At 35.8% G+C, this 19493-nt stretch overlaps 1 long non-coding RNA gene across 1 annotated transcript; it reads right to left on the reverse strand.

Annotated features, from left to right (window-relative positions):
* Positions 1-15830: 15830 nt before the first annotated feature.
* LOC135196428 (uncharacterized) lies at positions 15831-18120 on the reverse strand. The gene is made up of 3 exons (XR_010310410.1): positions 18005-18120; positions 17700-17789; positions 15831-16255 (listed from the first exon to the last, which is right to left on the reverse strand). It is a non-coding gene; the product is annotated as an uncharacterized LOC135196428 (long non-coding RNA).
* Positions 18121-19493: the final 1373 nt, after the last annotated feature.

The following is a 19493-nucleotide window of genomic DNA, read 5'->3' on the forward strand; positions in this document are numbered from 1 at the left end:
TATTTTAACGGATTTGAAACCATTAAACCATTGTTAAAAGCTTTAATGTCAACCTGTTTTTTCCTATAATAACACACTGAAAAGAATGTTAATAAAAAAATGGCCCCAGAGAAAGCAACAAACATAATATATAAAATTCCATGTATGGATTGTCCCTCATTCTATCTCGGACAGTCCAGCAAAGGCTTAGAAGTAAGGCTAAGCCAGCAGAAATACTCTGTAAAAACTGGGCAAAAAATCTAATGCATTATTCATTCCATTTAAGTGAAAACAACCACCGAATAATTGGATTGATAGTTCAGTAATTGCATGGTCAAGAGAGTCTTATCATGAAATCTTTTAGAATCTGCTTTAATACAACTTACTTTTCATTGTAATTTCAATGTTAGTCGTGGCCTTTTTCATTTAGACCCTTGTATCTGTAACATGTTTAAGAATAAAAATCAGTTGCCTTAGAGTTATTAAATTTTGTTGTAATGTAAGTCTGTCATGTTTTGTGAATATGGTTTTGTTTACCAAGTTCCGAATAGCTGTCACCTATAATCCTTTAATTGTCTGGAGATTGTATCTGAGATGATTGTCTTAAACCTTTAATTGGACCTATTGTTTTGTGCTTGTTTGGGAAGGTTTCTTATCTTCCAGGTGTGTCGATTCTAGGTACTAATCCCTTTATAATCCCTATCTGTCAGTTATACGAACCTTCTTGTATTGTCTTTTCTCTTATTTGTGTCAAGTATCTGCTCAGTAAGGACTTTTAAAAGTCGAAAAAGATCTTGCAGACTCCTTCGTTTATTTTTCCTTCGTGGCATTTATCTTTATTTATGGATTTATCCAACGTTCCTAACTTTCGTGATTCAGTTATACCATATATAATATATATATATATATATATATATATATATATATATATATAATATATATATATATATTTATATATATATATATATATATATATATATCTATATATATATATATATATATATATATATATATATATATATATATATATATATATATATATTGTCACGTTCCTCATATTCCCATTTCCAGATTTAAAACACTCTTCCAAGGAATGTGAACTGTACCCTCAATGGCCCTTCTCTTACTGTCACTTCTGTTCTTAATTTCTATTATTCACCAGCTTACTGCGGACAAATGATGCAACACCAACCGAAAAAGACACTCACGAATGAATATTTTTATATTTATAAAACAGCTCTCAACACTAAATATAAAATTAATAAACTTTATACTTTGGTCAGAAAATTCAGAGTACAAGTTAACTTAAATTACCTATCATGGATTTAACTTATACAATATTTACAATATTTGCTTGTTTAGCAATAGTTAGATGGCACTGGATGAGGCTTTTAGCAATAGCTAGATGGCACTGGATGAGGCTTTTAGCCATAGCTAGATGGCGCTGGTTGAGGTTTATACCATTAGCTAGATGGCGCTGGTTGATTCTTATAGCGATGGCTAGATGGCGTTGGTACAACAAGAGAAGTAGTCTTTATTATTATGCCGTAATATTCCCCCTAGGTTAGAGACTGCTTATCTGTTGGAAAAATTTACAATTGATTAGCCATTTAAGTATATACTTTCATATTTTATTCTCTTTCCTTCGAGACATGGCATCAGCAATAATATTAGCTGTACCAGTTATTCTCACTACTTTTACATTTGCTGAAGAAAGAATATATGACCATCTAAGCAATTTTAGATTGGACAGCCTAGCTTTTTCTAAGAAACAACGTGGTAAATGATCAGAAAATATTATAGTTTCTTTCCGTCCTTAAATGTATGATTTGAAATGAAGTATGGCAGATTGTAGGCCAGTTCAACTGTGATCCTGTGAAGCGTCCAGAGTGGTAAGCCACAGGAAAAAGTTTATGTAAGGGAGGCAGGGTGTCATCATCAGTGCTAATATTCTGCAGTAACACGCTACCATGTCCATAATTGCTGGCATCTACTTGAAGATAAAAAGGTTTATCAAACGCTGGTGCCCTAAGAATAGGATAAGAAGACATTAATAATTTCAGTTGGTGAAAAATTTGATGATGTTGAGTAGTCCATTCAAATTTTTTCTTACTTGAAGTAAGTGCAAACAATGGTCCAGTAATGCTAGAATAATTTGGAACAAAATTTACTATAGTATCCAGTCATACCCAAAAATGTACGTAAGGACTTCTTGTCATGGGGTGTTGGATTTACCATTATAGATCTTATATTTACCTCTTTAGGCAATATTTTACCACTGCCTACTTCGTGACCTAAGTAAGTTACTGTAGGCTTACAGAAGTTACTCTTTGAAAGATTTATGGTAATATTAGCTGCTCTTAATCTTTTAAATACCTCTTCCAAAAGTTGGAGATGTTTTTCCCAAGAGGAGGTTGCAATAACAATGTCATCTAAATATGTATATACACCTTCAAGTCCTTGAATCACTGTCTGGATCATCTTCTGGAAAGTAGACGGGGCATTACACATTCCAAATGGCATGACCTTATATGAAAAGAGTCCAAAAGGTACTATAAAACTCGAAATATCTTTTGCTCTCTCTGATAGTTCAATTTGATAATATCCTTTCATAAGGTCTATCTGTGGTAAGTATTTAGCATCACTAATTGAATCTATGATACCTACTATTCTACGTAAAGGATAAAAGTCTTTGAGAGTAACTACGTTTACTTTCCTATAATCGGTGTACATCCGATATTTAACATTGGGTTTTTTCACCAAGCATGGAGAGGCCCATGGAGAGGAACTGGGTGAAACCAGGTCATTTGCTATTAGATAATTCACTTCCTCCTTCAGAATAGCCAGTTTGTCCTTAGAAACTCTGTAGTAGGATTGTCGTATTGGTTGTACATCAGTCTGAATAGCAACATCATGTTTCCCAACTGTACATTTTCCAGGAGTATCCGAACACAGATCTTTATATTGCTGAATAAGTTCCACCATTTGTTTCTTTTTGTCATCTGCCTCAAGATCCAGGTAGGAAGGAAGGGACTGTAGGATTTGAGAGTTCTCTGAATCCTTCCAAGACATCACAATTTCATCCAATAAGGACTGTTCTGCAATAGGATCATTATCAGATTCAACAACAGGTTCAAATTGTACAACGGCAAGGTTACATACATTATTTGATGGTGATCTTACAAAAGGTTTCAGAAGATTTATGTGGACTACCCGAGAAGATTGTCTTTTATCAGGTGTTTTAATGATGTAGTTAACTTTAGAAATTCGTTTAGTAATTGCGTATGGTCCCATGAATTTCTCACATAAGGAATTACCAGGTTTGGGATGATATACTAATACCTCATCGCCAACATAAAAAATTCTTACCTTAGCTTTCTTGTCATACAGGCGTTTCATACCTTCCTGTGTGTTTTGTAGCTTAGTATAAGCAAATTGATGAAGCTTGCTCAAGCTCTGATTCAGTGAAGCTAGGTATTTCGAAGCATCAAATACCTCTCCCAGTCTACCATTCTGAAGAATTCTTTCCTTAATGGTGGTGAGTATGGTGTGTGGTCTTCGTCCAAACATAAGTTCAAAAGCACTGATATTAGTAGATTCATTGCAAACACTGCGCAGTATATACATTGATAGGTCTAAATCTTCATCCCAGTCCTTTTCCGTTTCGAAGATATACTTCCTGATTAAAGCTTTCATTGTCTGATGAAAACGCTCTAGGGCTCCATTTGTCTGAGGATGATAAGCTGAGGCCAGAACATGATTAATCTTAAATAGTTGTAAAGTGTCTCTAAAAACCTTACTGGTAAAATTTGTTCCACGATCACACTGTATCTCAGTTGGAAAACCAAAGACAGTAAAAACGTATAAAAATTGTTTCACAATAGTTTTTGCTGCTATATTACGTATTGGAATTGCAATAGGGAACCTAGTAGTGGGACATAGTATAGACAATATATACTCATTACCTTTACTTGTTCTATTTAAGGGTCCTACACAGTCTATAATTACTTTATCAAAAGGAACCTTTGGTACAGTAACTGGTATTAATGGTCCAGGAGGAACAGACTGATTTGGTTTACCTACCAGTTGACACGTTGAGCAAACATTCACAAAGTTTCTTACATCTTTTTTCATACCTAACCAAATAAAAATCTTCTGCCAATCATTGATAAGTTTTGGTGTTTCCCAAGTGACTATCCGCTGAGTGTGCGATCTCTAGAAGGACTTCACGGTGCGACTTTGGAACCACGAGTTGATGTTTGTCCCCCCAATCATCTTCATAATGCAGTTTGGGAGAACGAAAATGTCTTAGAAGAATCCCTCTTTCATTATAAAAGTAAGGAGACTTCTGATCCTTCTCTGGCTGGTCGATAACCTTCCCAAATAATGACTGTAATGATTCATCATTAAGTTGGTTATCAGCAAATTTATTAGGATTGACATCCAGTAGTTTAATGGCATTTTCAACCTGTTTAGAAACAGAATTTGAAAAAAGTTAAGGTTCGGGGATTATTAGAAGTTGTAGTTTTTGCTTGTAGACCTGGTTACAACCTGACATTGGTTCTTTTTTATTAAACCTCAGGAGAGGCGATTAGTAAATTGCTAAAAACTTTTCCATGGGCCAAGTCATTGCCAATCAACACATCAATATCCCTGCATGGAAATTCCTTTTCATTTAATGCCACTTCTACTGATCCGTCATAATAAGGACATTTCATTTGAATAGTTACCAATGGAAATACCGTTTCATGTGTCAAATCTGAGACTGCTACATACCTGCCTGTTGCCTTTGCTAATCGTTGAAGTTTTGGGCTGATGAAAGTTTGTAATGATGCAGTATAACGCAACATAGTAACTGTTTCGTCCCCAATCATTCCTTTGCATTTAAAGATATCAAAATCTTTCTCACTTTCTATGCAATGCATAACTTTCTTACCTCCATGCGAAATTGTGCTAGAGGCCTGTGGTCCTGGATTTGGAAAAGTGTGTCTGAGAGGAGAATTCTCTAAAGCTTTTGCTTTTTGCCGAGATTGAGCCACTCTGCATTGAGGTTTATCACAGTCGTGGATCAAATGACCTATAGTCCTGCAAAAAGTACAGTAAATTTCTACATTATCTTTATTAGACTGACCTGAGATCGTATTTACCCTTTTTGTCTTGTGAATAAGGAAATACTCATCTGCCAATATTGCTGCTTTCTTAGGATCCTTTTCTTGTCGTTCTTTTATGTACATTAATATGTTAGCTGGAATTTTCCGAAGAAACTCTTCCAAAACAATTAGTTCTTTAAGATTTTCTAATTTTCAAAAAAGTTACATTTTCTTTATCAATCCATTTCTGAAACTGTTTAACTTTTAAAGTAAAAAATCCCAAGAAAGTTTGCCCAACTCCCTTACTTGAATTTCTGAAGTTTTGCCTAAAACCCTCTGGAGTAATACTGTATGCATCAAACACTGCTTTCTTTAAGGTTTCATAATTTCTTTCCGTAATCATTTGAGCACAAATAGAAGCTGGCTTACCTTTAAAGGAAGTCCTAATTAGTAACACCCATTCAGTCTTAGGCCATTTCAATGAAGTTGCGGTATTTTCAAAAATGGAGAAGAAGTTCTCTGGGTCTTGTTCATTAAAGATTGGAATCAATTTCCTCGCTTTAATCAAGTCAAATGGCTCTGGAAAATCTCTCTGCTTTCCTTTCACTTAACCTTATTTCTACCAATTGTCGTTCTAGTTCCAGTTTCTTCTTATTTTCAATTTCTTTCTCAATTTCTAAATTCTCAAGATGAATCTGTTCTGCATGTCTTAAGCTTTCTAGTCGAATCTTTTTTACTTCAACTTTTGTTCTCTCTCTTTCTTTCAGGAACTCTAGTGAAGCCCTTTCTTTAGCTATTTCAGCTTCAGCCTTTGCTTTCTCTCACTCAATAATTACCTTTAATGTTTCAACAGTGGGTTGAGGAGCTTTCTCTAATGCTAAAGGCCATACCTTTTTGGCCTCTTTATCAGATATATAATCCTTATCAACTAACTTCGTCAATATAAGTCCAAGACTCTCCTTCTTAACTGCACCTAGGAACAGCAACATCATGATCTGCCGCAAGTACCAGTAGCTCTGCCATTTAGCCTACTTTAATGATCCTAAATGTTCTTTAGGGTCTGCTGCAAAGTCTTCAGTATTAAATGACATATTGGCAACTAATATTAATACCTATTCTCTAAACACTTATGTAATAACAACAGTTTAATATACACAATCAACAATGCAAACATTCAACAGTATGATTAAGTAATCAGATGTGTGATATCTACTAGGAAATTTGATGAGGGTTAGCTACTCCCTAGTGAAGAACTTCCCTAAATATCAAGAGAAATGAAGGCTGGTTTGCTTTTATGGCTTTCAAAAGCCTATCGAAGTGACCCAGAACAATACTAGAATGGCCAAAAGAAGCCATGGTTCCTCATAAAAGATAATACTTAAATGAGTTCGTATCTCTCTAGTATTCTAGTGTACACTTGAGATATTTAGCACAGCTTAAATACCTGATTATGACAAGTTGATGAGCCTGGCTTAGCCAATTGCTGTATGTGGTCCTTCCTCCGCTGATGCCACAATCATTCATCTACAGTAGCCAGTAATACAGGACAACAATACAATGGTGTCAGTTTAAGGGGGGTCTAATTATGTTTTAATGTTCTTCACAGCACAAAAGAAATTACAATAAACTTAATAATAATTGGACAATTGGGCACTTAGACAATCCAATATCACTTCCAATCACAATGGATCACAATTAGCACAGATCCCGGTCAGGCCCCCACTGTCACGTTCCTCATATTCCCATTTCCAGATTTAAAACACTCTTCCAAGGAATGTGAACTGTACCCTCAATGGCCCTTCTCTTACTGTCACTTCTGTTCTTAAATTCTATTATTCACCAGCTTACTGCAGACATATGATGCAACACCAACGGAAAAAAAAACACACTCAAGAATGAATATTTTTATATTTATAAAACAGCTCTTAACACTATATAAAAATCAATAAACTTTATACTTTGGTTGGGTAAACTAGACTGCTCTAGTCAGAAAATTCAGAGTACAAGTTAACTTAAATTACCTATCATGGATTTTACATATACAATATTTCAATATTTGCTTGTTTAGCAATAGTTAGATGGCGCTGGATGAGGCTTTTAGTGTGATGATAATTGCTTCATAGCAGAAGAAGTTAAAGGAAAGGAGAACGCATTTTCGAGAAGTTCGGCAGTAAGGAGGCTTTCACACCCGTGTTGGAGGCGCCTATCTTCTTGGTTGTTCTGGAATCGTCGGGCGTGTTGTGGAGCGCAAAAATGCGCCAATGTTACGTGAGAAACGCCGCGATTTTCTGATGCAATACCTCGTCTAGGTTCATCTAAGAAATTCTAGCAAACTCGGGAACCTGTGACGCTTGCCGTAGGCTCCGCCCCCAGGATGCCGTATAAATACAATGGAGGAAGTAGGAGCAAACAGTGATCGTAGAAGAGAGAGAGATCGTAAAAGAGAGGGATCACCAGTTAGTCACAGAGCCACAGATCAGATTATCAGTGAGAGATCAGCAGCAGCAGAGATCTTCCGTGAGATACGAGAAAAAGGAACCGACGAAGTATCAATCAAAAGAAGAGTTGTTCGAGAGTTGGTTGGATATTGGTCTAGTCGTCTTCAGGTGTGGACGGCCGAGTTGTCTCTACGTTGAACAGACTTCGGAGAAGAAAAGGGGGGATTTCCTGCCTTACCATTAGACTAGTTCCTGCAATACGGAGTCAAGAGGACGTCCGCTTTCGCCGTTCTCCTTTTGTGAAGCCACTGCTTCGAGTCACTAAACCGTTTAGCAAGTATTCCTATTACCTCACTGTTCCCCCAGTTCATGCAGTGTAAGATTCTATCTTTTTATGTAAATAGGAGATACCATTCTGCATTTACCTTTGTTAGTAAGCTTGTAAATAAACCTTTGTTGTGTTAGAGTTTCTTTCTATATTCGTATCCCCAGTTTCAACGTTGCTGTTGATATATTTATATTATTCATACAAAAAGGCTACGTGCTGTCAAACGCTCGAATTGGCTAACATGGTAGACTGGGTTTCATATCGATTCTAATTACGAATGCACCGAGATCGAGGGTTGATTTGTAAGGTCAGAATCGATATGAACTTATAGCGTCTCTGTTGGCTGATTGGATAGCGTCACTGACTGTCCTGATTTCGTCCCCGTCCACTTGGACGGTGGTTCGATCCCATGGGGGGACGAAATTATTATCAACTAAAAAATTCCCTTCGGTAATAAATGGGAGGTAAAGTGAATTTAGATATTAAAGGACATTTGTAGCTTGAATTGAATATAAATAAATGGATCACGGTTCGATGGTGATAAATTATTCAGATATGATATGTATATATAATATATATATACATATATATATATACTATAATATAACATATATATATATATTTGATATATGTAGTATAATAAATATTTTTATATTATTAGATATATATATATAATATTATATAGAGATATATATATATGTATATGTGATAGGTATAGGGTTTAGATATATACGAGATATATATTATAATATATATATATATATATATATGTATCTATGTATATATAACAATATATATATATATATATGTATAATATATATTTTAATCTATATATATATATATATATATATATAGATAGATATATAATAATGGATATGTTTATACGGTATATATAGTATATATATATCTATATATATATATATATATAATACATAATATATCTGAATTATGTATATATATATATATATATATATATATATATATATACTATATATATATACTATATATATATATATACTATTCTAGATATATCTGTATATATACATAAATATATACATATATATTATATATATATATATATATCTATATATATACATATATATCTTATCTATACATATATATATATATATAATATGTATGTATTATTGATCCCCTTATATAATATTCTAGTATATGTATCTCTTCTATCCGTATACATCTATATATATATCTATATCTACATAGTATACTTATACCATATAACCATATAAATATATATATATATATAATATCCTCATCTATTCTATATACAACTTATGAGTAAAGCCTTGCGTCCTTCCACCTCTTCCTTTGTATCCCCAGACCTCCAATATATTATTTGTATTCACAGGGCTTTCCAATACTTGTTTTATACAGCATGTTTACATAGGTTAAAATTTTATGCACTCTGTTCATGGTGTTTTACACATCAGCGATTAGCTAATACCATGCACGTGGCTGTTATATACTATACTATATGTGTGTGTGTGTGTGTGTGTGTGTGTATGTATATATTACATTATATATATATATATAATGTATATATTACATACACACACACACACACACATATATATATATATATATATATATATATATATATATACATACACACACGTATGAGTAAAGCCTTGCGCCTTACCTCTTCCTTTGTATCCCCAAGCCCTGGGACCTACGAGGTCATTCAGCGCTGAAAGAGCAATTGAGTCAATAAGAAGCTTTGAAAGGTGTTGCAGTAGGAAACAACTTGTAAAGAGGGTGGAAAGTCAAATTGAATACGAACGGAGGCACAGTAAAAGAGAGAGGTTGCAGCTACGGGCTGCAAAGAACAGGTAACGCCCACAGTGCCCCACGTGAGGTGTACTGACAGCACAATCCCTTGAGGTCACACGGCTCCCTACCAGAAGTTTTCATTCCCTAAACTCTAAACACAAACCATCATTCCCAAGTGTCATGCACAATCACGTATATTGCTGTTCACTCATTTATTGTTTTATGCTGTTGAATTGGAATTGGGATATAGAATGTAGGCCCAAGGCAAAGCGTTGGCACCTATGAGGTCATTCAGCGCTGAAACGAATATTGACAGTCAGTAATAAGGTTTGAAAGGTGTAACATGAGAAAATATTTGCAGTTGCATTATGAAACAGTTGTTGGGAGAGGGGCAAAGGAAGATATCAAGCGCTGACAACCAGAAGCGGTTATGTCCACCAAAATTATTCTTGTTCCATGGGCTATGTCTATCAGAAGTCTTTATGCGTAAATCTTATTAGAAGTGTCAGTTTAAAGGTCATCAACTGTAAGTCCATTACTCCAAAGTTTATTTCTAAGAGGAACTCGAGATGTCCATTTAACCAGTTCTGGTTGGGGAAGGGTTGTTACATACAAATAGCTATGTCCTTTTTAGCCAGTTTTGTTGGACATGATTATGTAGTAACTTTGCAATTATTTTTTTTTAATATATTGGTAATTTGATATAACATTTAGAAGTACGTGCTTAATTCATATTGACACTTGTCGTAGATACCAGGATCAGTGTTTATCCATAAGTAAAATGTACAGACTATAAAAGAAAATGTGAAACATCCCATCCGGTGCAAAATCACCATTACAGCACTGTCTCTCAAGTGTACCAAGAATAAGCAGCTCATAGGAAAAGGAAAAGGAAAACATTTCAGGAAGAATCTGTCCAGCGTCTTAAGCGAAAAGAAGAAGCCCAGAGGGCCAAAACTGAAGATCAGGAAGGAGAAACCAATGAATATTATTTTGTTTCTGCTACTTTTGATATGCAGTGTTCGTCAAATTCCAAGCAGTTCAGTTTCACTTATGTACTACAGTAGGAGTTAAGTGCTTATAACCTCTGTATGTATAGTGCAACAACACCGAATGATGCATTTTGTTATTGCTGGTCAGAGGTGGAAGGTGGTAGGGGGTAGCATGGAGATCGGAACATGTTTGCATGTTTGGCTGTGTCAGTTGCCTCCAAATGTGACTGAAGTATCACTCATTTCCGATACATGCTGTGGCCAAAACAGAAATTAGATCATCGCAGGTATTAGGTTCCTGTATGCTGCATAGAAAACTAAACTCAAGATAATCCCCATAACTTCTTGGAGTGTGGTCACTCAGGCATGGAATGAGGGTCACTGCATGCTGTAATAGAACACGAGAAAAAGTGTACACCTGTCTACACCATGCTACACTGGATATCTATATTTCGTCGCGCCAGGCGTCGAAATCCCTACTGTTTTAAAAATCTAAATTATCAAGATTTTAAATTCAAGCAGCTTGCAAAAACTGATAAAAACAAACGCTATGATGAGGATGGCAATATTATCAACTGGCTTATATTAAAAGCTTCAAGTTCGAGTACGGTCGACCAAGGATAATTATGTATTGCTATAACTATACAGACACATTCATGAAGCTTCATGTCTCAGGACTTGGTTGGCCAGCAAAGCAAAACAAGCTCTCCCACGTATATAATGGAATAGTAAGGACTAGAACAACAATCTGATCAATCTATGCAATAAGTTTGTGATTCCAGAAGTAGTACACCCCTGGTACAAAGCCCTTCCGGCATCAAAAATCGTGAAGGCCGAAGTTCCATAACCCTCAGTTGAAGACTCGGAAGAGGACGAAGAACATAATGAATAAAACTTCCCCTATACTGGTGACGTTTGAAATTGAATGGAATATGAAATTTAGGCAAAAAGCAAAGTGCTGGGATCTATGAGATTCAGAATCGAAGTGACCTATTAAACGGAAATCGTTAAAAAATTATTAAATGTTTTTGGTAAAAGAAACTTTACATCTCAAAGCTTCGTGTGGTCAACCAGACTAGTTTGTTTTGTTTGTATGGTGTTTTTACGTTGCATGGTACCAGTGGTTATTCAGCAAGGGGACCAACGGCTTTACGTAACTTCCGAACCACGTCGAGAGTGTACTTCCATCACCAGAAATACGCATCTCTCACTGCTCAATGAAATGGCAGAGAATCTAACTCGCGACCACAGAGGTGGGACGCCAACACCAAACCAACCACGCAACTGAGGCGCTTTAGACTTCGTTTGTCAAACGACCTCCACTCTCCCCCTTCCTCCATTAAAAACGTCGCGCAATACTTTCAGCAAATTTAACTTCAGTTATTCAGAATTTTATTTTTATAATCTATAACTTACAATTCTTCCCATCTGCGTTAAATCCTAGATGGGGCCATAGCTTAAGCACTTCCATGGAAGTGTGGCTGACCATCACATTATCAAATTTTCATACCAATGAGCGGAAATCATTTCTTTGTTCTAGTTCCTTGGAACAAATAGTTTGATATTTAAGTTTTATCTACTATTTACACATTGTTCTAAAGCAGTAAAATTACGTAATTAACAATTTTTTTGCTCCCAATACATGTGTAACAATACATTTAACGGCGCTCCTGGTACTTTTTTTTTTTTTTTTTTTTTTTTTTTTTTTTTTTTTTTTTTTTTTTTTTTTTTTTTTTTTTTCTTTTTTTTTTTTTTTTTTTTTTTTTTTTTTTTTTTTTTTTTTTTTTTTTTTTTTTTTTTTTTTTTTTTTTTTTTTTTTTTTTTTTTTTTTTTTTTTTTTTTTTAGCATGGAGTCAGATTCTAGCTTGTTATCCCACAAATTAGCTATGGCATTTGAATCGTCACAACCAATACCCAAAACACATTTCCACAATAAGTGTTGAACAAATAGTTTCCAACAATACCGTGAGGGTGGCTTCCATGAGGGAGGCCTACATTAATTAGCTTATGTTTAAAATTTGAAATAAGCCTTTCACATGTTTTTCCATTCACATGTGAACACTGTTAAACAGTCTGGTATATTTCTGAATTAAGTAATTTTTTCTTCCACATCTGTAATTATATGGATGATAAACCAGATTCCACATATTGTTTTCCCTTATAAAAATACCAAGGAAGTAGTCAAGAATTGGAAACTAAAGACCCATTATTTCATTTTTTATAAAGTTATATTACATTGCCAAATGGTAGGTTTGCGAACGCAGAATATGAGCAACCTAACATACAAACCTAAAAGGATTTTAATGAAAAGCCCAGTATTAAAAGTTTAAGAATTTAAGTTAATAGAAGCCTACATCTATCGTCTTGACATCTTGGATCCCTAGAAATATCAGCCTAACAATGAAAGGTTCGCAAATCTGCCCCATGTCAGCACATTTTCTTGAATTATGGTTCCTCCAGTGAGTTGTGACCTGCAACAGAAGAAAAAAACGGCAGCAGAAAATGTTCTTACGGCAATTACTGTCAATATAACTAATATTTCTTGAAATAGTCTACGGCCTCTTAAACTTAAGGATTGGCAGCGTATAAAACCATGATTTACGTTTCTCCAATCAGTCCCCAAAAAAGATGGTTATTGCTAACTGAAAACTAGAAATAATCAGCAGTCAAGTTACCTCGGCCTTTTTGTCCCATAATTATGCATTAAGGCTGTATAACAACATTTATACTTTACAATATTACTCTGCTTCTGTCGCCATTTAAAGTTATAATTTTTACTATACGTTGAAAACACTAAAAATGTCTATATCAATGCTTGGATGATTTACTATTGATAATCGCCAAAATCAAAATGAAAATAACCCCATACTATGATAAAAGTCGTATTATTAAAAAGATACCATTGATCTTTCCAGAATACAGGTAAAAGTTCAAGAAACCGCTGAACTTTAAAATCAAGCGACGAAGTTGTGTAACGTAAGCTCTTGTTAGGGAGGATATTATTACATCATAGATCAATTTTGCCACTAATTAAAAAGACAGCAGGTCCCACCTTAGCATGCTGTTTTTTCCTTACCATAGTGATTTTCAAAATGTAAATTGGTACATTCTTAACTGCCTGATGACCTTTAAACATTTCAGGTGCTATATAGCAAATACGATCAAACACTTGATTGCCATGGATAGCTTGGCGAACACTGACGATCATTACAGCATCGTATTTACTAAATTAATGGGTACAACAATTGCATCCAACTCAGATGATAACATCTTCACATCCACATTATCTATGAAAATTAGTATTTCACAAACTATAATCCTTGTTGATGGATACCACTGGAAAGTCAAACCTTAATTATGGAAAGCATCCAAGCTCGGCGTTTTCACGAACAGTTCCACAATGCACTGTTCAAAGTTGTATCACAGTTCCCGCTTATGTTATGAAGAGCCAAACAAAGCACTGCCCTTATTCAAGGAACTAGTAAATGTCTCGGTACCTTGTGATTATAAAGAGTATCATAATCATTGTGCTGATGGTACCATTTACTCACTGTGTTCACAGATAGCTGAACTCTTATTTGACAGGGTTCATGGAAATAAATTCCTTGCCCACGTTCATGGATGACATCACAAAACTATTGCCAGTATTCAAGAGTAACTTCCAAACTCATTGCCTGCATTTATGAGTAATAAACTCATTGCCTGCGTTTATGAGTAATAAACTCATTACCTGCATTCATGAATAATAAACTCATTGCCTGCATTTATGAGTCATAAACTCATTGCCTGCATTTAGAGTCAAACTCATTGCCAGTGTTGAGGAACAAACCCATTGCCTGCGTTTATGAGTAACTAACCCATTGCCTGGGGTTATGAGTAACTAACCCATTGCCTGGGGTTATGAGTAACTAACCCATTGCCTGGGGTTATGAGTAACCAACCCATTGCCTGGGGTTATGAGTAACCAACCCATTGCCTGGGGTTATGAGTAACCAACCCATTGCCTGGGGTTATGAGTAACCAACCCATTGCCTGGGGTTATGAGTAACCAACCCATTGCCTGGGTTTATGAGTAACCAACCCATTGCCTGGGTTTATGAGTAACTAACCCATTGCCTGGGTTTATGAGTAACTAACCCATTGCCTGGGTTTATGAGTAACTAACCCATTGCCTGGGTTTATGAGTAACACTCATTGACTGGGTTGATGGATAAACTCAATACAAGGGTTTATGAGTAACAAACCAATTGCCTGTGTTGATGGGTAAAACTTAATACCAGGATTTAGGAATAAACTCATTGCCTGCGTTTATGAGTAACAAACCAATTGCCTGAGTTTATGAGTAACAAACCAATTGCCTGTGTTTATGAGTAAAACTCTGCCTGTGCTCATTATTACTGTATGCAGAGTATAACTCGTTGTGCCTTTATTCATAGATTGGTTGGTTGGTTTTATAAAGTTTGGGTGTAACACCAAGCACTGGGGCAGCAAAGGCCATTAAGCACTTACTTTGTTCATAGCGTAACAAACTCTGTATCCTTGTATTCACATTGTAAAACTAATTGAAGAGAAACGCACTGAGCCTGTATTCAGAGTAAAACTCATTGTGCCTGTCTTCAAGAGTAAAACTCATCGTGCCTGTATTCAGAGTAAAACCCATTGTGCCTGTATTCAGAGTACAACTCATTGTGCCTGTATTCACAGTAGCATACAACTGTTACCGGATAGAATAAAAAAATACACCGCTTATGATGCGAGTAACCTAACAGTATCAGAAGTCGAGCCAGGACAACTGATATCTAGGACAACTGATAAGCTAGGACAGCTGATAAGCTAGGACAGCTGATAAGCTAGGACAGCTGATAAGCTAGGACAACTGATAAGCTAGGACAACTGATAAGCTAGGACAACTGATCCCTGGTATAAGAATTACTAATTTTGAAAGAATTAAAGAAATAAGCAACAAATATTAAGAACTTTATTTTTGGGGTGACAAGAGAAACCAAAAACATTAAAGCCTGTCAATACCAAAAGAATTTGCCAAGACATTCTGAAACTTGGTGCCAACTATATGCCACAGCTTTTAAGACACATTCTCTGGCGAGTCTCGTACTTTTCAAGTAAGTTTTAAACTTAGGTTGCACTCTTTAGTAAACCTGTATTGCAGTTACTTGCACTCCCAGTTCCAAATCAATTTTCTTCCGAGCCAAAAGCGCCTCCAGCTCTAATAATCGATTTCCAGATATTCGGATGCTGGCATGAAGTTTGAATTTTGTAAGGCAATATGAAAACCTTCAAGGCTAGTATTAGTTCTAGTCATGCCAGTTTAAGTCATCTCTGAAATATTCCAGATAATTGAAAGTACTGGAGCCAGACGACAGTCTTCTAGCGCCTCTTCCTCGGTCGGGTCTTATGCAAGTCATTTCTAAATAGCACACAAATTCTTGAGGCAAACTACCCCCGTCGGACAGTTCTTCGTATGCAATAACATCAGTCACTGGTAAAATGAGAGCGCTGTAAAACTCTAGTTGTAGACAATACTTCATCTGTGTTATATGGGTCCTCCACAGCCATCGTCTGAACAAGAGCTCTGCATGCCTATACTGCACACCATGCTTATCTTGATTTATCTACATTCTGTGAAAATTTTATACATAAGTTATCAGACAAGGTTATTAGCTCCTCGCCGAGATCTTACATATGACATTTGAGGGCTAGAGAAGTTTTTAAAAAGTGTAAAACCAACTGACTTCACCACAAGTGCAAAATAAAAAATACTTTCATTTAAAGGCTATGACGACAGGGAGTTGTTTGCTGGACGAACAGTTATTAGCATGAACTATGAAATTCAAGGGATGCCAGTCAATAACGTTAAGTGATCACTGTTAAGACTTTAAACTGAAAACTTACCTTATCAATTATGTTTACCCTATCAATAATAATTTTGAAGTTTATTTTACGTGAAGACAATTATACCTGTTAGGGGTTAACTATGATAGGCAAGGTTTATATCAATCAGTTGCCCTAGTACTAGTTGCCCGATATCAGTTCCTAGGAACGAGTTCTTGTCCTTTGACATAAAACATCAAAACTAATCAGCATAACTGACAAACTTGACTGCACCCCACTCAAAGTAAACAATTATTCGATTAAAAATATCCTAGGTATAAACTTAACTTTCTTTCAACTATACAGTTTTAGTGCTGTCTGTTTACTGGAGCTGAAAGTTCCTAACCGAGTTACTGACAAATATAAAAACTCAAAACATCTGCTGATGGCAGAAATCCATAAAATCCATAAACATACATGGTTTTGATTATTTTCGAGAGATTAGCTATTGGGTAAGCAAGGCCTATTATAATAAATGACATGTACATTTAGGGAGCTTCCTATAACCCTTAATACCAGAAACTTCCGGTTTCTAGAAAAAAATACCTAGTTCGAATCCTCTAAAAATATAAAAGTAACACCAACTTAACTTAAAAACTTTAATCCGGGCAAAACCTTATTAATATATTGCCAAAATAATACTTTAACAACCACAAACAGTCCATTGCTATGAAACAAATTCTAAAGTAAAACATACCAAGACAGCAGACCTACATATACTAAATTTGTAATAATCCTGAATATTGTCGTTGATGGCATAAACATTAATTTTCTCAAACCATCGGCAGCTCCTGCCAACTTAACCGAGTGAGAGGTAGCAAAGCACATTTCAACACAACACCTTTTTGAATTTGCAAGAAAACTAAGCAATAGATTAAGTCTGTATTTACCACCTGAAAGAAAGGGTTTGATTAGATTGATTCTTTGGCTAAAAAAAAACACCACCCAAGTATCTGCATAGTAGGCCTTAAGACCAACTATGCAGAACAAGGGGGCTCCCCCACCCCTCTAGGGGCGCCGCCCCTAAAGGGGTGGAGGATAAGGTATATTTGTATATACTATTCAAGAACAGTATATACAAATAAAGTAGATTTATGACAAAAGGAAATTTGAAAACAAATAAGATTAAAGACAAATTTCTTACAAATATTGACAATATTAAAACTGTCGAAAAAAAATACCCCCTACATACCTGATGCTAAAGAGCAGCAGAAGCTTTACCATGCGTGAAGTTTCCCCGTTAGAACAGGAACTCAAAAGTCAAACTCATACCCAAAACATCCTGGAAAAGAAAAAGCTTTAGAGCTGTGTGTAACTTACTCTAAAATTCTCGTAAATTTCGGGCGCTTACTCACGGCAGATTATAGGTAAACGCCGAAAGGAATAGTTGAACTGACGGCCAAAGATTTGTACGAGACTAAGCACGGAGCAAATTCGAAAATCCCCAGAGCAAATATAAAATATTAGCACTAATATAGTAGAGTTCCAGTTACTTACCTTGCAGGAGTCCGGGTTTATTATGACTTGACCAACGGATTGACAACGATCTACGGAAATCTCAAGCGTCTACCGCCCCGCAGCCAGCACGATGTTACATACGAAATTCCGCACCGCAGGCTCAAATATCAGAAGTGGAGCGAAGTTGTCGTTTGCCAAGGACTCTAAAGTCATAGTAGTGTCTTGCTTCTTGGAACATGACCGAATGCGATCCATGGATACCCTTGTAATCGCTAATTTTCCCAGTATTTATATTTCCTACTACATTCTTTTACCTGTCTTTCATGAAAGTTTACAATGCAGCATATAATGAATAGATTTTCCTGACGCAACTCGTAATTTGTTTTAGGAATCACGAAATAATCTGTAACACAAGCCTGTCGCTTTATTACTTTTCATCACTTTGATGATACAACTTTTAATTCGAATGGATATTTGGTCATAACGATAAATAAGGAAATATTCTATATATAAGTATATTTACATACACACACTATATATACATAGCATATATATAATATATATATATATATATATATATATATATATATATATATATATATATATATATATATATGTGTGTGTGTGTGTGTGTGTGTGTGTGTGTGTGTGTGTGTGTGTGTGTGTGTGTGTGTGTGTATTTTAAAAACGTAAAATTTCGGTTTTGGGCCACGGTTAGGTACCGCAAAGGGTTGTCTAATAAGACATAAAATAGGACACGTAAGGAGTGACTTGATTACCTTTTCTGTAACAGCCATCAATCTCTGGTAAATGTGAAAACCTGACTTGACAGGTAACTTAGATCATCAGAGTAATACAAGACTCTCGGTATTATCACTGATGTTGCCTGGGTGTCTGGCACTTGAAACTCTTCATTGCAATCAAAGAAGAACAGATAATGTGACAAAAGATAATAAGTAGACTCCTACAGAACAAGGTATATGAAGCCAAACTACAATAAAGTAAATTATTTTCTATTCACAAATAGCTTGAGAAAGAGAGTGATGGTACATCTTTTTCTGGATTACAGTGCCAAGTCACTCAGAAGAGATGGGTGGCACTATGCCAGAATGGGACTGTCCTGGTCTGATAATGCGATGGTATCGTAGAAAGCACAGGATTGCCACCTTCTCTAGCTACTGCGACAACCAGAGCAGGGGCGGTGTTATTTACACCAAACAACTGCTGGCGCAAATCCTCAAGCTTTGCTTGCGACAGCTGAGGTATTGAAGAGAGCCCCATCAGGGCCTCTGCTTCCGAGGTCGGAAATGGCAGGAAGGGGAACATAGCTGACGTGAAAGGGTCATAGGTGGGACGTGGAAGTCGAGTTGATACTGACATTGTTAGATTGGCGGGGCCATGCTTGTAGTTGGTCTCATCATCTGGATTAGGAAGAGTTTGGCACTGTCCAGGGCATGCAAGTGGCGCTGGCTGTGAAGTAGTGTCAAATTTGGGATCTCTGGAAGGGAGATTCAGTATGGGATCTGGC

The sequence above is a fragment of the Macrobrachium nipponense genome, chromosome 23 (assembly GCF_015104395.2).
Source record: "Macrobrachium nipponense isolate FS-2020 chromosome 23, ASM1510439v2, whole genome shotgun sequence".
In the NCBI taxonomy this organism is placed as follows: Eukaryota; Metazoa; Arthropoda; class Malacostraca; order Decapoda; family Palaemonidae; genus Macrobrachium; species Macrobrachium nipponense.